Raw genomic sequence first — 20923 nt, forward strand, 5'->3', positions numbered from 1 at the left:
CAAAAAAAAAAAAAAAAAAAAAAACACCAACAAAAATTAAAATGCTATGATATCCCAGAGACGTGTTACAAATCTCACCCAACACTACTGGTTGTACCATATTACGTAGCCATAAAGCTAGATTAAAATTCCATTTCCAGGAGTTTAGCGGCATGATTTAGACGATAACATGGCCATCTTTGGAAGGAAACATAGCTCTGGTATAAGGCTAATTGGATTCAAATCAAGGTTTATCATTTCCTAGGTGGCACTTGAGGTAACCTGCTTAACTACTCTCTCTGCCACAGTTTTTTCATATGAAACAAAAAGCATATAAACTATCTAACTGAAAGGATTACCTGGCACATAGTAAGTTTTTCAATAAATATTAGATCAGTATTGTCACTTTTATTGTCAGTGCTAGGTTGCCACGATATCAATAAACATACCCATGGACTGTGAATACTTTAGAAGACACTGTGAGGTGTTACAAAGGAGAAGTGTGATTCTTTAAGACTATAATGCAGTGAGAGAAAAATATAAATATATGATAAAAATGAAAATATAAATGGCATAATAAAGCTAATGAGGTTAAATGAAATCCTGTAAACCAATGCTACACATATTATTCTATTACTACTATCCACTGATGATCAAGAAATTAGTAAATTATGCCTGTGTTGACACTTTTATTCCTATCTTAGTTACTTTTCTCTCATTGGTAGAACAAAATGCCCACCATCCAAAGTTAATGGAGGAAAGGTTTATTTAGCTCACAACTTGTTGAGGTTTCAGTCCACAATCAGCTGGTTTGAAAGGCAGAGTAGCACTTGGCAGAGGGGCAGCTGTTCAATGCAGACAGAAAGTAGCAAAACAACAGGGAACATTACTAACGTCTTTCTGCCCCTTTTATCTTATCCAGACTACTTGGATTAGGGTGGTGCCAAACCAGTCAATGTACTGCTTTGGTTATCACACACCTTAATCCCCGCATCTCACACTCAAGATTCTGCCACCTCTGAAAAAGCCACCTATGACCTCATGAGGCTCTGGGGGGACATCTAAGCCCAAACCATAACAAATTCTCAACACAGCTTTCCTTAGAACAGGGAGCAACAGATAGCTCTCAATAGAAAGGACATTGTTTAAAAGCAACTCTTTATTCCTTAGCATGGAAAAGTCATCAGTAGCTAACATCAGTCTTTAAAACACTGAGTGCTGGATGTGTCAACGCGTGACTGTATTCCCAGCACTGTGGGAAGCTCAGGCATGAAGAGCTCAAGTTCAAGTACTACTAACTGGGCAGTTTAGTGACTTTGCAAGACCTTGCCTCAAAAAAAAAAGGTGGCTTGAAAAATATAGCTCAATACAAAGACCTCAGGTTTAATTCCCACTACTGCAAAACAAAAAAACTGCAGTTTCAAGCAGGGTGTGTTTACACATGGCTTGTACATGTCTATAGCCCCAGCTATTCAGCTGAGAGAGGAAGTCCTTTGCATCCAAGGATTTGAGGCCAGCTTGCGCAATATAGAGACCATATTTAAAGAAAAGGTGTCAGCTTTGTTAATCTTTTTTTTTTAGCTTTGTTAATCTTGTTCTATGAGACGTGAAGTGAAATTAAAAGATATAGCTATTAGCATATGCAAGTAGTGCAGCAGTCTACTTAAAAATTCAAAGGAATAAACTGAAAAAATGAATATAAGAAGAAAAATTACTAATGTGATTAAAAATTACAAAAAAATCAACAACTTTCTGAAATAACACTAAAAGTAAAAAGGAAATGTGAGGATAAAAATATACTTTTCACAATTGCAATGAGAAAATTTTAAATATTTTAAAAATAATTTAGAAAAGGGTAAAACTTCAACAACTCTTCCTTCAACTCACCTCTGCCTAAAAAAACCTACAATAATTTACTGAGATGAAAGAAAACTTCAATAAGTTTTTAATACCATAGCAATAGGGAAAAGAACAAAGAAGTTTGGAAAGTTAATCCCAGCTCCAGAGGAGGTGAACTTGTCTCCACGAACACAACGGAATCCCTGAGATCATCAGCATCTTGTTTCAGAGAAAAAAACAGACTGGACTGCCAGCTTTAGCCTCAAGAAAAAACTGTGGCTATTATATTCTGCAAAAACATCATGGGCTTTTATTCTTAAAATGACTCCTTCTACATGGCAAGGCAGAATTGGAAAAGTGCAGCATCTGCCGTACTTGGGAGTGTTTAATCAGTAGCCATTTTGAGAAGAGGTTGTTTTAAGAGTTTCAGGAGTTACCCTACCAAGTGACTGGGTGGGACAGAGCAACAAGAGACAGTCACAGAAAAGGTGCAGACTAGACTATACACACACCCCCAGAAGTTTAAACTCAGGCAGAGGAGGACATGAGAGTCCTGCCCTCCAAGTTAAGAAGCCAGGCCAGATGTGTGTGACTTTTGAAGGACGATAAATCTGAGAGAATTGGCATTAAATCCAGTGAACTGCTTGACTCCCACTTCGCACTGCCTACACCCAACATAGAGCTCAGTCTGCTTGCAAACTACACTTGCCAATATGATCAAAGATAAAACTCAGCTTGGATGGTTGCCACAGTCTGGGGTGTATGGACAGAGGGCTCTCTGGACGGAGGGTGGAAACATTTCACAAACCCACAAGTTATAAACCTAGACAGAGAATGCAGAAATTGGGATTGGCTGGGATGAATACAGTCCTACGGCAAACATCACTGACCAAACATACCCAGAAGAAAAGGTGGGGCAGAATTTGGCATTCAGCAAAATGTGAGAGTGAAAATAAATTTATACACAAGGAAGTATTATTCTGCTATTTTTCAAAAAGAATATATTTGAGTCATTTGGAGGAAAATGGGTGCATTTTGAAACCATAATATTAAGTGAAATAAATCAGATATATAAACTTAAACATCATATAATCTATCTGAGAAAGCCAATGTATAAAAAAATTAAAGAGCAAAACAACAGTTAATAAGAAACAGAATGATAGATCTTTTGTAACTGAGAGGGAGACAAAGAGATGGTGGGAGACATAAAATAGGGAGGCGAAGGGGGTGAAACAAATTAAGATGTTTTATTACATGTACCAACTTTCCACAATGAATGTAATAATTATGAACTGCAAATGTGTATTAATAAAATTAAAAACAATAAGAAATAAAAATTATTATTTTTCATGGATTAATTCATAATTTCCAGTCACTTATCATAAAAATCAGTGTGATACTAATATACTCTGGAAGAAGAAAGTTAATCTCACTTAGATTTAAGAAAGTAAGAAAATATATCTTTTATTTCCAAGCTTTCGGATTGAGGGTCAGGCACATATATATGCATAGGAAAAGTCTGAAAGAAAACTGCTTTAAAAATATTTACGTCTGAGTGATTGGATTATGGGTTGATTTGATTCTCCTGTTATCTTCTTATATTTGTCAAACTCTTTATATAACTACTTATTGGCTTTAAAAGCAGAAGTAATACAAACTTTTAAGAAACAAGAATAAAAAATTGAAGAAATAGCTTGGGTTTTTAGAGAATGAACACTAATAAAAATAATGATGTTGTCTTGCTCAATATAAATTATACTGATATAATGAAAAGCTGTAAGTATTTCTTATAACTAAATCCTGTGTTGAGACTAGGCAACCACACCAGTATAATCTATTACATTTGTTAATTATTAACTTGTTCATATGTACTTGTTAATTATTAACCTGTTAATTATTGATAAAAATCCATTTAACAGTGTATACATAAATTTGGCATTCAAGAAGAAAAGGGCTATAGATAAGAAAAAGGAACAAAGTTTTCCAAAACTGAAGATGCCTTTTGCAGAAAACCTAAGTGGTGTTGGGGGCAGGTGAGTGCTTGGGCAAATGCATGAGATGTGAGTTGGCTTCCAGCAAAAACAAACTGATGTGGATTCTGTGCTGGCCCTGGTCACAGTTCCCAAGGTCACTGACTCAAACATTTTACAAGGATTGAAGAGTCTCCTGGGAACTCCACACACTACTAGATGCTTTAGTCACCACAAAAGCAGAGTAAATCGTGGCCCTTGATCTCCAGGACCTCTTGATCTGGTTGTGGAACCAAGATAACAAATGAAAAATTTGAGAACAAGACAAAAGAATAAGTAGAGTATGTGCTCTTAAAAGTGTTTCAGAGAATTAGTATAATAGCCAGCCATTGAAGGACAAAGTCTAGGGGCTGCAGGGGCTGTTCATGCTCCAAGAAACATCCTGTGACTTGTAAATTCATCCCTACATCCTCTATTTCTTCTCTGATGTGGCACAAGAATCACAAGTCCTGTGGGCAAGCCAGTCTCCAGAGCAAAAGTCAGCCCCTCGAAATTTAGCCCATTTCTTGAACAACAGCTTTGTTTTGAATCACATTTTTCTTTTCATCATATCAAGGATTAATCTTACTACTTTCTCTACACAAGTTTACATTTCCTAAATTTATAAAAGATGAACCAAGCTTGATATATCAGGAATTTTTTCTACTCAATGAAGTGAATTTGTCCAAGCAGCAACAGTATAAGATATTTGAGAAAAATCTTGTTCTAAACATCTTTGAATCACATACTAAAAAATAATATGGGCAATTTTCCAGTAGGAGAGCATGCTTTTCACACAGACTAAGGTTGAGATCCATGTCAACATTAGATTGAATCAAAAAATTTCCAAGGGAATTGAATTATTCCATTGCCTTTGATTAGAAATCAGAGGCAAATGGAATTCAAGGTGAGATCTAAAGAGATAAATCTTTTATATTTAAAGGGATACCAAAGCCTTAAAGCAGTCAGAGATCACTCCAGTAGAAAGGGGTTCAAATTATGAAGGAATGTAGCCTAACACCCACAATTGCTTTGGTTTTCACAATAAACAGGACATAGCAATAGGTAGTGGGTTTACTTAATAAAATCACAATACAAATTCATTACAGCAACACTTTCATTATGTCATCAGCAAATAAAATCTATAGGAATTTTGGTACATTCTTTCATAGTGAATTAATTTAATGATCCAGGATATTATTGGAACATGACTGAATCTAACCCAGAGTTGGAATTTAAGCATTCCCTTGATGAAGATACTCGGTCTCACATTTGGTCCTTGTGTCAGGCAATAGCACTGAACATAAAATACACTCAAATTGCACTTGAGTTTCTTTGGTAGAATTTCTTTGACACCTGTTAAATTTTAAACAGCTCTGTGAAAAGCATTTTCTTAACTATTCAACTGGCTCTTGATTCATTTATGTGCATAGAAATGCTCTGAAAGCTTGAAATTGAAAGTATTCTGCAGTACTTACCAAAAATTTTTGTTTGGCACTCCTTGTTAAAATCTACTCATAAATGTACAGCCTATATGGAATTTTCGTGGTCCAGAATCATGTAGATCTGATGCTGCCATCTTGAACTTTACTGTCAACTATTTTGATGAATAAATATAATTGGATTACACTGGGCTTTTATGATAAATTTCATCTGAAATCCATGATAATTTAAGCCCAATTCTAAATAGATGAAACCAAATCTTAAAGCTGTGTCTGCATGATTGAAATAAACAAACCTTTCACTCTGTTATTTCAATCACAACTACTGATCTTGTCACTGAGCAGACAACGATGTGAAAAAAATGATAAAACCCAAAGTGCCAAAATAACCATACCTGTGCCAGGCATGGTGGTGCATGACTGTAATCCCAGATTTGGGAGTCTGAGGCAGGGGGATTACCATGAGTTTGAGGCCAGACTGGGCTATATAGTGAGTTCAAGGCCAGCCTGAGCTGTATAGCCAGACCTGTCTCAAAACAAAACAAAAGTCAACCATACCTCAGAGAAGTTGGCAGCCCACAGATACTTATTCCCCTGCACAACTTACAATTCTCCCTAACGTCCATATTCTTCACTGTTCTGTGTCACTGTAAAAAAAAAAATCTCTACAGTGCCTTCTCTTTTTCCCCCTTGAGGATCCCTTTAGGAGCTACCACTTCCAGGATTTCTTTGAAAATGCAGAGATCAAGCTCCTGACAATTTGTGTTCTGCCTTGAATCTTAAGCAAATATTTCTAGGAATCAAGCTGCTTGGATTCAAACCCGGGTTTGGTGATCTTCTGGGTAATTCTAGGCAAGCTCTCTCAACATAATTTTCCTCCTATGTAAAATAAAGGTAATAACAGTGCTTGTGTTATGTGGCTGCTGTGACATTAAAGGAAGCTATGCTTATAAAAAACAGTAGAGGATCCTGGGACAGAGTGACATCAAACAAAGATTAGTCCATGGATATTTAGTCAGACCCACCATTTTTTCTACAATAAACTATTTATTTGGACTAGGGATTTTTTTGTTGACATCTTACATGTAATTTTGCATATCATTAATGTATTTTTCAGAAATTCATGCAATCTAAATATGTAATCTAAATGCACTCTATAAACTATTAAAAGTGATTTTATAATGAATGGGGACAAATTAATATTCTAAATAAGCCTGTCTCCAATTTTATCCAGAAAATTAGTGATAATATAGGCTTAGGGCACAGAAAACCGATTTTTCCCCTCAGGAATACATTAAATCTGTAATCTAAATTTTTTGTGCCTGGTTGTAAATAACTTTGTAGACTTCAGGACTAAAATTGTAGCATGTCTTATTTCTAGATAGTCAAACCTACACAGTAGCAAAAAAAAAAAAAGTAGAATGATTTGTCATGATGAGCTATAATTAAACAAGGTAGCTGTTGTGAAGCTTTTAAAAATTTATAGACATGCAAATTTTATTTCTCTTTCCCTGTCTATTGTTTTGGTTTTTCTCTCAAGTACCAAACAAAAACCTACAACAAAGGAAAACTCAGAATTTCCTTGCTATGAGAACTTCAGGATCTGAAAATCTGAGTTTTTTTTTTCCCCCTCAAAATAGCTGACAGAATGTTGAGTCAGAACATTTAAAAAGCAAACAAATAAAAAACACAAATATAGCTTAGTGAGATTGTTGGAAGTCCAAGGACAAAGAAAAATCTTCCAAGGAGAAAAAGTTACCCACCCCCAAAAATCAGCTTGTCATCATAGTTTATATCAACAAGACTGAATGCTAGAAAATAGTAGATAAATGCCTTCAAAAAGCTAAGAAAAATTGTTTTGACCTAGAATTCCATAATCAAATAAAATATTGGAAAAATAAAAATACTGTTACACAGGCAATGATTTATAGATCTTTCCACCTAGGCATCCCATTGTGCATAGAAAAATAAAAATTACAAAAAAAAAAATTTGAAAAGAAGGCATGATGCAAAAGAATGTGAGGGAAAGAGCTTGACAATTTTATATCTAAATTATTTGGATAAGGTAGGTATAAAGCTCAATGCAATGATTAATAAATGAATTATAAGAACTAGAGAAATAGGTTTAAAAGTTAGTAACAACCAAGAAAATTCCAAATGATTGAATCAAAGAAAGAAAAGGAGAGGAAAAAGTCAAGGTATGCTAATAATCTGGTCATGTTTAAGAAGAAGAAGTTATAGAATCAGATTAATTTTCAAGGTTGATCAAAATATATAAACTTAGTTATGACTGTTAAAATTAAAAAGAGAGATGGCCCAGGTTCAGTTCCACATAAGGGTTCCACATAAGGATGTACCTATGAGCAGTATGGCCTGGGGGGTTCATGGGTAGAGATTGGGTCCACCAGAATCTTAACATATGTTCCCCAAACCAGCCAGCAATTTAACCTCCAGCAATTCAGCTACAGAAACACTACATGTGTGCACAAAGACGTGTGTATTTTACAATCCATATGCTTTTCTAAATGGAATTGGTTTATTAGGTATGTACTCCTTCCCTTGGGATACTATGTACCCATTAAAAGGACTGAAGTAAATTTAGCAATAGAGACATGGATAGGCACACTGTGGTTACATAAATGTGCTGAAGAAAATAAGTATGATATGATTTAGTCTATAAAATTTTAAATCACAATAGATTTGTATATGGGCCCATTTGTGTTTATAATGCATAAAAGGGTATTGCGAGCAAACTGAGTAGAGGAGTAGAACTAGAGATACATGACAAAATGATTTTTCAATTTACTGAATATAATTTTGTATTTTGAGTATTTTCTGCAATATAATATATTATTTCTACAATTCTGTAAACAAAATAAAACAGGAAAATGACAATATTTTGTACTTTACTGATGCAAAGCACTGTATGTTATAGTTTAAATAACCAACATGTTTGAGACAGCAGAAAGGCAGATTATATTTTTGGAACTAGGATATATAATAAATTTTATGTGACAACATCACACACAGTGAAATGTAGCTAGTAGGGAAAGAGAGAGGGGAAGGCGGGGAGAAAATAACAGCTACCAAGTACTTGAGATGGTCAGATAAAGTCTCATTCAACAGAAAAATGCCTTATTTTGAAAAATGATGTGACTTCAATTTGTTTAGGTTTATATTCTGTGAAATGTGGTATTTGTTTCTGAATAGATTAAGGGTCTGTTCAAATAAGCCTTCAGTCTGGACAGCAGTTTAAAACTGCTAAAGGGAAAGAAAAGCAGATGCAAATTGTTAGGATAGCAATTCTTTTACCTTTGGGAATTGAAACTATTTCTACTCAAAAAGTAAGTTGCAGAGACTGTGTTTTCATATATGGCTTCATAATGTTACACACAAAAATGATTTGCTATGTAAAACATATAATGAATTTGGTGCATATTAGCTGCCCTAGAAAAATGACCCAAAGACAACAACAGCCAAAATGTTTTATCAGCTTCTTGTCTCTACAAACTTATTGAACTTGCATTTTGTGATGAGATAAAAGGAATTTAAAAGTTGAAAATGACATCATCCGGGCCTTCAAGGAGTCAAGAGAAGAGCAAAAGATGAAAGCACCTAAGTAGTTAATTACAGAGCAATTTCGGCATCTCTATAATGGAGGTAAATAACACAAAGTACACTTTACTTGGTTACTTCGTGGACTGTGCTGTTTTGCGCAAATTACTTAACCTATTCATGCCTCAGTTTTCTCATTCCGAAATAGTTATTATAATTATATTATTTCCTAACAATTTTCTGGGAACTAAATGAGAAAACACAGAGAAAATCCATACACAAAGTAAGTGACCAGTAAAAGTTAGCTACTACTATTTGGGAAGATAGCATAATATGATTATGGACTCAGGCTGCCTTGGTTTGAAACTTTATTGCAAGGCCTTGAGCAAGTTATTACGTGGAGTTTTAGATTCTTCTTCCAAAATCGGTAGATGATAAGAGGCCCTGAGCCAGAGGCTACTGTACCGGGTGAATGAGATAATCCATGTGAAGGATTTAGTTCAGCCACAGGCACCTAAGAATTCCAATAATCTCACTCGTTATCTCTATCCAAATGCTTTAAAAGTAAAAACAAAATAACAACTAGCTCTTTCTAAGGGTTACAGAGAAAGTGTGGCAGAAGAGCTGCTTTTGAATAATTAGCAGGAGCAGGCGCGCTCCAAGCCAGGTTGGTGAAGGCAGGTGTTGGCAGTCAAAAACCACAGCAACAGCAAAACAAAATAGCATGTAGAAATACATAGAGAATTTGACAATGATAATCAGAATTAATGGTAATAATAAAAATTAAAGAGAGAGAGAGGTCTTAAGAATCCAGGAAATAAGACATGGAGTTCAGCTGAGAATTCATGAGCCAGGGAACCTCATCAATGCTACGGGGTAACTGTAGAAATCGGAGTAGAGCAGGAGTGTGCAATATGAGCAGCCCATAAATAGATCCCCTAGAAAAACAACATCAAAGGGCAGGAGGAACCAGCAAAGGAAGCTGGAGAAGAAAGCTTAGAAAGGCAGGAGCCGGTGAAATAAAAGAGGCCGAGAAAGGAAAGAGTTTCAATAAGGAGGAGCTGGTCAACCGTGTCAAATGTTGCATAAGTGTCAAGTAGGATGACAAGGGAAAGTGGGGCCATTGCGCCGGCCAATTGGGAGGATGCTGGCGAGAGAGTATTTTTAATTGAGTGGTGTTGGTGGAAGCCAGAATGTAATGGGCTGGGAAATTAATGAGATGTGAAGACACTAAGTACGGACCCTTTCAAGAAGTCTAGTGAGTGAAAAGAAAGTGAAACAAGTCTCCTAGGAACGAGAAGATAATATTCTTTAAATGTCCAAATAAGCAAAGTTCACACTTGGTAAAAAGAGTACACTTCTCACAACACCCAAAAAAAGCACAGGAAGAAAATAACGAAATTATTAAATTACTAAATGAAATTAAGGGACTAGGGTAAAGGTGTGCATGGAGCAGAAAGCTGGAAAACAGCTAATTTTAAATGACTAGAAAATTAAAATTCAAAGGAAAGTAACCAAAACTAAACAGCACACCTCTTGGTCCCTTAGAATGAATGCAGTCTGCGTTAGAATTCTGACTCATTGGTGCTAAAGAGGCCTTAACCTTATGTCCTGGGCAAATGTTAAACACAAAAGCCTACATTGGCAGCTACAGTGGTTTTTCTCTAGCTGGAAGTATGGCTCCTCAAGCCAGGGCCTCTCTTGGAATATTTGCCTACCTAAGGCAGTGTGCCAAAAAGTACACCTGTCCTGAACAAGCCAGCATGAGAAATTTGAGAAAAATATAGGAAAAAGCTGCCAGGCAGTAAGAAGGGTTGAATTTTGGATTCAAAAAATATGGGAATTTTTTTTCTGGAATATCTAGAAAAATCTGCCTTAGAACGTTTAAGTCAGCCCTTTGACCACAGACCAAGTGTTCTTTAGAAAATTTGATAAGACACTACTCTGTGTAGTTCTCAGTTCCCACATCTAAGAGTAAGAAAGATTAGATTAGTCCTTCCTACACTGAACATTATGAAATCTAAAGATTCTCTCCTATGCATTTCCTTCATTTTCGGAGGAATGAATATGTGTTCCCTGTTCAACACCGTCCTATCTTCCTAACCATATTGTTAGCTCCAATTTAGTTTTGGTTTCCTTCTTTTGTCTAACAGGAGTTAGAAAATGTGTTAAAAGATAAGACAGTTCTAGGACACCCTGGGTGAGGCCAGTTCTTATCCAATCAGGGGGCTTTTATGTGGAAAACACCCTTTTAGTAGGCTGAGCCTACAGGTTTGAAGTAAACACTTTGATGAAACATTCTGTAAAGAAAAACTGGTTGGTTCTTACATGAAGAAATTAACACCCAGTGCAACAGTTAATTCCTTCCTGAAACATTTTCTTACTGTGTAAACATAACCTAAGTGGGTTTATAAGAGATAATTACTAATAGTCTTTAATCCAGTGACTTGAGGAACAATAAAAAGAGATGGGAATTATTAGTGGGAACTAGAGGGGGAGTAGGGCTAGTTTACATGCAACAGACAAATACATATTTTTTGGTAGATCAGAGACTCTGACATTATTTTTGTACCTGATTTCTATTTCTGTGAATACTGTGCATGCGTGTATGCATGTACGTGTGTGTACGTGGATGAGTATGTGTCAGAATACCTTTTGTATCTTAAAAGTAAATGTGGGCAAAAATGCATTCTTGAATTATAATCACATTTAAATTACATATAAACAATTTTCAGAGGTGAGGGCATTTTCTCTGCAGCGCACTTTCTATCTATTCACACCATATTCAATGTCGCTAGCCCACTCCATGGACGATCTTGTTCTGGATCAAACTGATAGCAAAGGAATACAAGGCCTTATCTAGTAACTCACAATTTGCCAAGTTATATCTGATTTTGGTGGTGTTTGTGGAATGGCAAATGCATGTGTAGACCCTCGTGAGATTTGGAAGTTCAAACTGGTGGAAAGGATGAATTTTCTAGTTTAAAAAAGGCCCAGCAGAGGCTGCCAGGTTTCTGCTGCTCTTTAAACACCTGCCACACACAAGTATTGGCACTATCCGTGGTCCAAGCTCACCTGGAGTTCCTTCCACCCCTTGTTAGGAAAGGCTGCCCGGGCTGAGATGGGACCCTCCTGCAGAGCCACATGGGCCACTCTGCCTTTCACTGACCGTCCAGGGAAATTTCAGATTTAACAAGCACTTCAGGTTTAAAGACAGACAGAGACAGAGATAAAGAAAACCTGAAAGAGGGTCTAACAAACCTGTAGAAGGCTGAATTCTGGCCAAGAGCCTAGTGTTTATTTTTCATCTGAACTGCTAGCAGACTTCAAGCACCTAGAGGAACAGCTCAGTGACTTAGTTTACCTCTCCATGAAATCATTTGCCTACTCCTGGAGGTTATGAAGTAAAAAGTCCACAGGGTGTTACAGACTTGCACATTTGCATCATGTTTTCTCTAGCATTTAAAGTTTGTTGAGCTAAATCCAGATGGCGCATGAGGCAAAATCAGAATTCAAATGAACCAGGTGGAAGCAAGTTACCATTATTGGGTTATGAATGAGGCTGCACCAAACTGATATTAACAAAGAACAGCAGCCTGCACCACTTCTCTGAGATGCTGCAGTTTCTGGTGGGAATTTTTATTTGTTATTCTTGTTGAGTGAATCCTTAACAGAATACACTTGGGAAAACTAATGTGAGACAAAGCAGGTTTAGGCGTTCGTTTTTCTTATATTCTGACTAGGGGAAACAGTTTGAATCCAAAAGGATGTCACTGAGTGCAAACACAATCCTGGAGTTGGGCCTATTGGGCTGGAATCTCAGGAGCTATTAATCTACAACCTTCAATTTGTAAATATGCAGGAGACTGAGTCAGTAGAAAAAAATAATTTTAAACATCTGTGGTATTCTTTCCGTTCCGGATTAATTACACTGCTTGTTTGTCAATGCTGACCAGAATTTTCAATCCTCTGACGCTCTGCTTGGAACATCATAAGTATTTTTCTGTTTATCATTTACATCCCATACAACTTTATCTATGTCACAGTCTGTCTTTCATAATTTATGTTGGGTCCCAATTTTATTCTCTTGCTCATCTAACTTTGATTTCTTGTTTTTCCTATGATGTAGAGTGATATGTAACTCTTTTTCATCAGTATTTATTATTACTTCTAAGAGATATCTTGTTAATACACAATCTCGGCACACATACACATCATTCAATCAAAATGATGACATAAATGAAAATCCAAACATGCCGTTTAATCATTTGGAGAGGTTGATAATTATTTTCAATCAGCTGGGATTGATCTGCTAGTTCCACAAATTATTAATGAGTGCCAAATCTGTTAATAAACTGTGAGCAGCCCTTTTCTATGGGTGAGAACAGATATCAGGGAAAGCTACTCCTGAAGTCACTGTCTAACCTTCACATATGGCCCTAACAAAGCTCATATGTTCATATGCTGAGCCAAGAGCCTGATTGCTAAAATTTCCATCCTAAAATCCATGAAGATACCTTTCTTTAGCTGATTTGTTGGTAGCTCTTAATAGAAGATAACTGAAAAAGAATGTGTTCCTAAAATAGCCCAATTTGGAAATGAGAAATGTACAGGTCCTTTGCATTTGCAAAGCAGCCATAATCCTTTTCCCCATACCTGGCCACCCTTTGGGGTCTTTTTCCCTTTCCTTGTTCCTTTACCTCCTCCATTCCTCTCCAATGTCCTCCTGTGGCTCCCAAATGGACCAAAGAGAGAGTTCTTTGGGAACCCACACTCCCTTCCTTCTATTGGCCTCAAGAGCTTCCCCTCAAACTCCAACTGCTTGTGTGGTCTTCCTCTTTGCTGAATACACCTCTCTCAGCCAGCTTGGGTTCCTTTTTAACCTCGGTATAATGTACCTCATTCCTTGGAGTTTTCCCTCCAGACTGAATACAATGAGACAAGGCCTATAAAGCAGCTCATTTCCTTCCTCCTCTGTATGATAAGCCCACATGCTTTTTGTGTTTGGTGAGTTCACTGAGAATCACCAAGGAGAAAAAGAGAAATGTAACTAAGTAATTCACACACGAGAAATGTGACTGTGACATGCAGTTGCTCAGTTCAACAATGAGCATTTATTGATCACTTCCTACATTTCCACCATTGCCCTCTGAGGTCTTATAGCTATTGTTCCTGGTCTATACTTCTTGGATGATCTCAGAAGCCCCTTTGGCCCCTCACTGCTCTTGGCAAATAGCTCATTATCTTATCCTCTCAGGAATGAAGGCAACAAACACACAAAGCAGGCAGTACTCTTCTTTCCTCAGGTAATTTGTGTCTCTCTACTGCTCCACACACATAGGTAGCATGTGCATCAGTGGTCCCTTATCTACATAGACATTTAACATGATAACATAAATTGAATTAAAGCATGCACACAGTTTAACTCTAATAGAGTTATTTGACCTTGAGACTACCTAGAAACTTCAGCTTCAGCTCCATTTCTCATGCTCAGTCTTCCTGTTTCCTTCCTACTACTATATTTTGACCAATGATGCCTATCTGGGGAAATCTGATTAATTTAGCATCTGTTTAGTGATGTATTCCTAACCTAGCTCTCTGAAAGGAAAAACAAACAAACAAACAAATAGAAAAGCCCTGATTCATAGTGTTTGCCCATTTCTATGATGTAAATGGTTCCACCACAGAGGACTGCTTGGTAGAATGATTAACAGCTGCCTGGCAAGAGCTCTTGTAAGCCCATCAGAATCAGTTCTTGCACACCTCTTCTTTCAGGGTTTTCTTTTACCAACCCTTGCTCAGGGCCTCATCTCCCAAGGACTGTTTTGGAAATGGCTTTCAGGTAGAAAACCATATAACAAGAAAATTCCAGCAATGTTCATGACTGAATGAGAAATGTTCAATGTGTTACTCCTTCCAGGAGTGCCTGCCAGAAGGAAGCCTTCTACTCAATAGTGGCCTTGGGGAGACCCTCAGAGAGGGATGTGGAAGTCCAGCAGGGCACAAGGTTGCTAAGAACATGGAACCCTGAGTCAGGGCACTGAGGCTTGTGATACTGGGCAGGCTACTTCACTTTTCTGTGCCTTAATTCTTCATTTGTAAAGTGGGGATATCGATACTGCATTTCATAGAAGTGCTTTTCATTGTAAAACATACCATTATTTTATACTCCATGAAAAAGTTGTAGAATTCCACCAATTAAACTATGACACTCTATCAAAAGTTATCAAAAGTAAGACACATTCCATTTTCACAAAAGCTAGAATGTGAGAGAGGGGAAAAAAAACAACTTGTTTTGGAATCAACAAATTATTATAGCACATTCTACACAGGGTTGTTGGAAAGATCAAATGACTTGCTATACATAAAGTGCTTAGATTAGAGCACACTGTAGGAGCCATGGAAGATTTTGCTATTATAGAGTCATTATTATTACCAAGAGATTAATGAATACTAGAGAAATGCAAGCTATCTGAATCACAAATTAAAGCCTCAAATTTCCTCATAAGACTTATGTGTGAACTCAAGTGGGTCCAAACCAACATCTTTCAAGCTAGTTTTCTGATAACCTCATGGGCTCCAGGGACAGCGGTGCTAATGAAATAGAGATGAGGGTGTGGGTGAGGTGAAGACCAAGCATGTAAAATTCTGTCACCTCATCCAGAACTCAACCAACGCAGCTCTATTTGTAGCAATTAAATGTGCTGGAGGTCAATGTAAGGTTTCATTTTAGTTGTGTTCTTGCGTCTAAAATACATATTATAGTTGTACCCAGCCAGCCCTTATAAAATACTTCCATCAGGTAGACAGAGACCTAAACAGCTACACAGGGATGATCTCTACCAAAAGTAAATTCATTCTTGCCCAAATTCACAGACCCCAGTATTCAGCACTCTTTTTGGTTAGTGGGAATAAATGGTTTCCTTCCTTTGCTCCAAAAGTGTGTGCTGTGCTTCCTATCAATGCTCTCTGACAGACTACGTCCATCACCCCTGGGACATTTTTGTTTTGACTGAAGCTGTTCAAATTTTCAAGGCCAGTAAGCAAGAACTGTGTCAAGAAATTTAAATGTGATCGCAAAGTTTATATCATAAACATTTCTCCAGTGGTTCCCTTAGCAACAGCACTTGCTTCTTACGCTCACCTTGGCTCTGCACAGCCACAGCCATCGTTTGTCAGACCCATTTCCAAAATGGCTCAGAACCCAGCATTTGAAGCAGAGGTTGAAGTAGAAAAACACATTACATTTTTTAACCAAGGTTTACAATCTCCTTAAAAATAGTCATAAGACTCCCTTTAGGTCCTTTTAAAACAAAGCAAAAAAATAAGTGAGGAAAGCAAAGAAAATACAAAAAACTGCTGCATTGTAATTCCAACTATATAACAAACAAATATGGGTAGGAACAGTGATATCTGAAAATTAAAATAGTTACACTGGGACATTATGAAAGTGGGAGATTAAAAAATAATTTTATATTCTCTTTGCCATTGTTATATTTGCTTTTTATTAAAAATGTCAAAATACCCCTCCTGCTTTCATTCAGCAAACATTTATTATACACATAACTGTATTTATCTTTATTTACTCTGCCCTATCTCTTCTTCACCTTTATTAAGCTCTTAAGAGTTCAATCAGTCCTTTAATATCTGCTCCTGTGTGTACATGCTTGCCTCCTCCAATCAAGTTCATTGATGGTAAAGGATTGTCTATTTTTTTCCTGTAAACCTTAGCTACTCCCCTCCTGTAGATAGTATTCTTGAATTACATGAAACACGTTCAAGTTTACATGGTCACCTAAAAAAAAACAGATAAATTATAGAAAAGAACCTTCATACCTTAGTCCTCTAGGGTTGGTGGTCCTCAAACAGTATATCTAAACTCCAGAGTCACTGTTTTGAAAAGGGTGCTGGTATTCATTTAGAATAAGAATATTTATATCAAGTAAGGCTCAATTAGAGAAGCAGAACCTTCATGAATAATGGAAAATAGGGATGTATTATGGTTGTAGACCTTATACCAATATGGAAGCCAGAAAGTTTTTGTAAGACTGTGGCTTCTTTGACTGGTATTGGACACAAGTTACTCTGGGCCTGAGCACAGTCAAGAAGTCAAATAGAAGAGAATAGGAACAAGACAGAATCTGAGAGTGAACTGGAAACCATGAAGCCAGTTGATGATATCATCCATCACCTTCAACTTCAACAATCAAGTGATCTGCATGATAAAGCCAACACACTTTCTCAGGGTTCTAACTCTATGTGGCTCAAGACTCAGAGAACTCAAAGAGGGACTTATTGGTTGCTGAGGGACCTAAGATCCATGAGGTCAGCCAACAAATGGGCATTAATATGTGTGATCCATCACTATTGCTGGAGCTCGGTGCCCACCCTCAGAGGGTAAAATATGGCTGCTGCTTCACTTTCACCTTCCAGATCTTGTTCAAATCTCTCTTGTGCCCAAACATACCCTGCAACCATACAACAAAAGAGATTATGAGAAATGAAGTTGTGATTTAGTTAAATAGACAATCCAAAGCTACACAAGGACCTCTCCACTTCTCTCCCTGGAGTGAATTTGTAGATGCAATTGCTATAATCATTCTAAATTCAATATAATCCTACTTGGATCCCAACTTAAAGGTCCTGGAATTTCCATTTGACTTGCTTAAGGGTGAAACTGATAGCCTATCTGAAATTATGCTGGTGACCATATCTTCTATTGAATAAAAGGCAACAACCAGAAATGTACAGAGGAATTTTCCAAATTCCTTAATCCTCTCTGTTCCCATCTATCCTTCAAAGGAGACAAGCACAGAAGTAGGGGACAACAAGTAAGATGGCCTGTGCATGATGCCACTCATGTATTACTAATAAGAAGAGGCTAAACATTCACTGAGTATCTAACTCGCTCCTCTTGTGGCCCAGGCACTTCTCTAATGCAGTATCCTATGTGGTGGTTGTCCTAAGAGCATCAGGATAAGGGTCAGAATCAGTTCCCAACTGTTTGAACAGAGAGTTGCTACAAGACACCCTTGCACCTAAGCAAAATGACAGCCACTGGACCTAAGTCTGGCCAGGACAAAGGACAGGAGGCAAATAACACAAAGAACATTCTCTAGAAATGACAGCCCTCAAAAGCCCCACTGCTAGAGCATATTTGAGATCTTTGGACTAAATAATATGTACAAACATCCATCAAAAAGTCAGAGAACTCCCAGCTAAAACCATCATCATCATCACTGTCAGCACTGTCATGACTCCAGCTACCTACACAATATGCAAATGGCAGGACTTTTGCCCTGCCATTTTACACAGACATGGAGTCTGGCCAAAAGCCTCTGTGGCTTGTAGCAACTACAAGTCCTGAATCCAGTCAACACAGGTTGAATGATTGGAAGCAGGCCAGAAAACATTCTGCTTTTATTTTTCCCACTCAGTGGAATAAGAACACTGTGTTGCATTGGTAAATAACATGTTCAGCACTGTGTTTCTTCCTTTTCCAAAAGTCAGGCTGAACATCATTATTTTGGAAACAGGACATTTTTTGCATTCATGAGCAGGGTTGGGTTTTGTTTTGTTGGTGTTGTTCCCTGTGTAATGATTATTCACATTCACCTGACTAGCCACCTGTCAAATTTAAAGTCAAAGGCCTCTCATCAGAAATTTTGAAGATTTTCTCCACCATGTCAGCCTTATCAAAAGTGACCTGTTAGATCTAGCTAGGTGACCACAGCTGATTGCATCCCTCACAGTTTACTATTTGTAAGGGTTCAGGCAAGTGCCAGGGAAATCTGATTACTTGGAAGATATTTACTTGAATTAAGCTGAAAAGAGGGTGTCCACCTGTCTCCTATTTGGATGCAGAATATCATCATAAATTCTACCCTACTTGTTCCAGTGAGGTGTATTGAAATGTATCTGTTCTTAACCTAAATTAACTAGCCAGAGGTTCGCCCTACAGTGAATCAGTTTCCTGTGCAAGTTCACTGGAAATGCCTAAAATGTACCCTAGAATGAATTTTTACTAGAATTAAAGAAACATAATAAAATAAGAGAAACTCTACTGAAACAGTCATATAAAGTCTTGTTAATATATCTGGTTTCTCAGCTATTTCTCCATGGTTAACCAATAGGCATGGAATGTGTACATAGAATGAGTAGTAGCAATTCTTCAAGTTAAATGAAAAAACTTCAATCATTTCAATATGTTACCAACATATTGAAAATATGAAAAAGCAGTTGCCTTTTAAATTAATCTAATTTTTATTAATGATTATGATAGTATATAAATTATACTCATCAGTACAAAGTAATTTTTATTTAATATTTTGCCTAAAATTATCTGACCTAAACTTTTACCTAATTTTTATATATTTATAAACTTTATAAAATATTAGTACATTTTATAGTATTTCTGCTTGCCTTACTAGAAAATAAAAATTCCATTTTTAAAAAATTTATATTTGGTTATTGGTCCTTTCCTCTAACCTTATAACTCATTTTTTTGTTTTGTTTTGTTTTGGTACCTAGGATGGAACTCAGGACCTTGTACTTATGAGGCAGGCAGAAATACCATCGAGCTAAATTCCCTGCCCTCATAACTCATTTTTTAAAAATCACCTTCAATAGTAAAACATAAATATCCAGAAATAGAAAATATGTATCAAAAATGATATTTATATCTATTAACTACAATAAATGTAAATCCACCACCAACAGCTTGGTATAATGCCATGTGATATGCTTAAGAACATTAAGTGAGGCATCTCTTTAAATCCTCATAGCACTCCTAGGTATAAGTGTGGTTAGTATTAGACACATTCATACATAATAATATAAGGTGTAGAAAGGTCAAGTAAATATGCAAGGCTAGCCATCCAGTGACTGGAAGAGCTGGATTTCAGTCACAGTCTGAGCTCCTGCCTCACAAACTAGTAATATTTAACCAGACAAGGACATAGTCACAGATTACTCTGAGAAAGTGGTTACAATCATGGACCTTCTCCTCAGGAGAATGTACCCGCCACCTCCAACTGGCAAGTACACACATGCACACGTGCACACACACACACGCACACACACTTTCACCCCATGTAGTTTTGCAGGGTTTGTAGACTTCCTCAAAGACTAATCAGGGTCTTCCTAGGGTTCAAAACCCTAAATTATGGATCTCCAATTTAAATATTTCCTTCAGTATCAAAGTATAAGGATATGATTGTTGACTCTCTAGGTAGTTGTGCTGTTCAAATGGAAATGCTATGTGAGTGTGGAGAAACAGTGACCCAGATACTGAGATACCTGCCCTACCAGTAGCCAGAGCCAATGAGTCAGAAAATAAGAAGCCCAGCCCTACAATCTTGCTAGGATCACCTAGTTACCACAAAAAATGAAAAATGAATGGTTGTTGGAAGAATAGACCCTGGAGAAAGAACCTTAGAGAAAGAAGAACCAGCCCTGTGGTGGTTCCAGAACTTTATGAAATTGAACCAAAAGATTATGCGGGTCCAGAGACAGCTCTGAAAATGCAGTAGGTGGCAGGACCATGTATGACCCCAGTGATTTCACTCTGCTTTGTTCTCTTCGTTTTGACCTACATATTCTTTATTCCAGATTGGCTATTTCATACCTCAGGGATTCCTTTGTATAGCTCTGAATTTTTACAAACTCAGTTTGTACTTCTTCAGAACCTCAGGTTACCATGACATCTCATAGTTTTAACATTACCTCAGAGCTTCTCTCTGGTCCATTCAGCTACTTTTTCCACCACTGGACCTAGTGAAGTTAATCTCCTCATTTTATCAGTATTTTCCAATTCAAGAGCCTGATTACAGCTTACGTTTTCTGCATAAGGTCAGTCCACCGGTTTTTCAGCCTGTAGTTTGGGTGCACTTATGACAGATGCCACCCGTAATACAAATGCATGGCAGAAAGAGAAGATTCTTCTGTGGAACTGAACATGCATTTGTGCTAGACCTGACTGGAGTACTATGACTATGGGTCATGGAATTTCCTGTAGACAGGTACAGTGATAAAATAAGTAGTACAGACCCTCAGCACAGGCTGACCGAGGGAGAAACACATGCTGCCTTCCACATTCAA

At 37.2% G+C, this 20923-nt stretch overlaps 1 long non-coding RNA gene across 2 annotated transcripts in view; it reads right to left on the minus strand.

Annotated features, from left to right (window-relative positions):
- LOC104863914 overlaps positions 1-20923 on the minus strand; it is an 82273-nt gene that overhangs the window by 37243 nt on the left and 24107 nt on the right. Inside the window, exon 3 of one of the 2 annotated variants that reach the window (XR_780722.1) lies at positions 16416-16619. The exons of the other annotated variant lie outside the window; for it this stretch is intronic. This is a non-coding gene — a long non-coding RNA (uncharacterized LOC104863914). Of the gene's footprint in view, positions 1-16415; positions 16620-20923 lie in introns of those variants that run through there. 2 annotated transcript variants of the gene reach the window in all.

The sequence above is a fragment of the Fukomys damarensis genome, unplaced genomic scaffold, assembly GCF_012274545.1.
Source record: "Fukomys damarensis isolate Sample0158 unplaced genomic scaffold, DMR_v1.0_HiC HiC_scaffold_14, whole genome shotgun sequence".
NCBI lineage: Eukaryota > Metazoa > Chordata > Mammalia > Rodentia > Bathyergidae > Fukomys > Fukomys damarensis.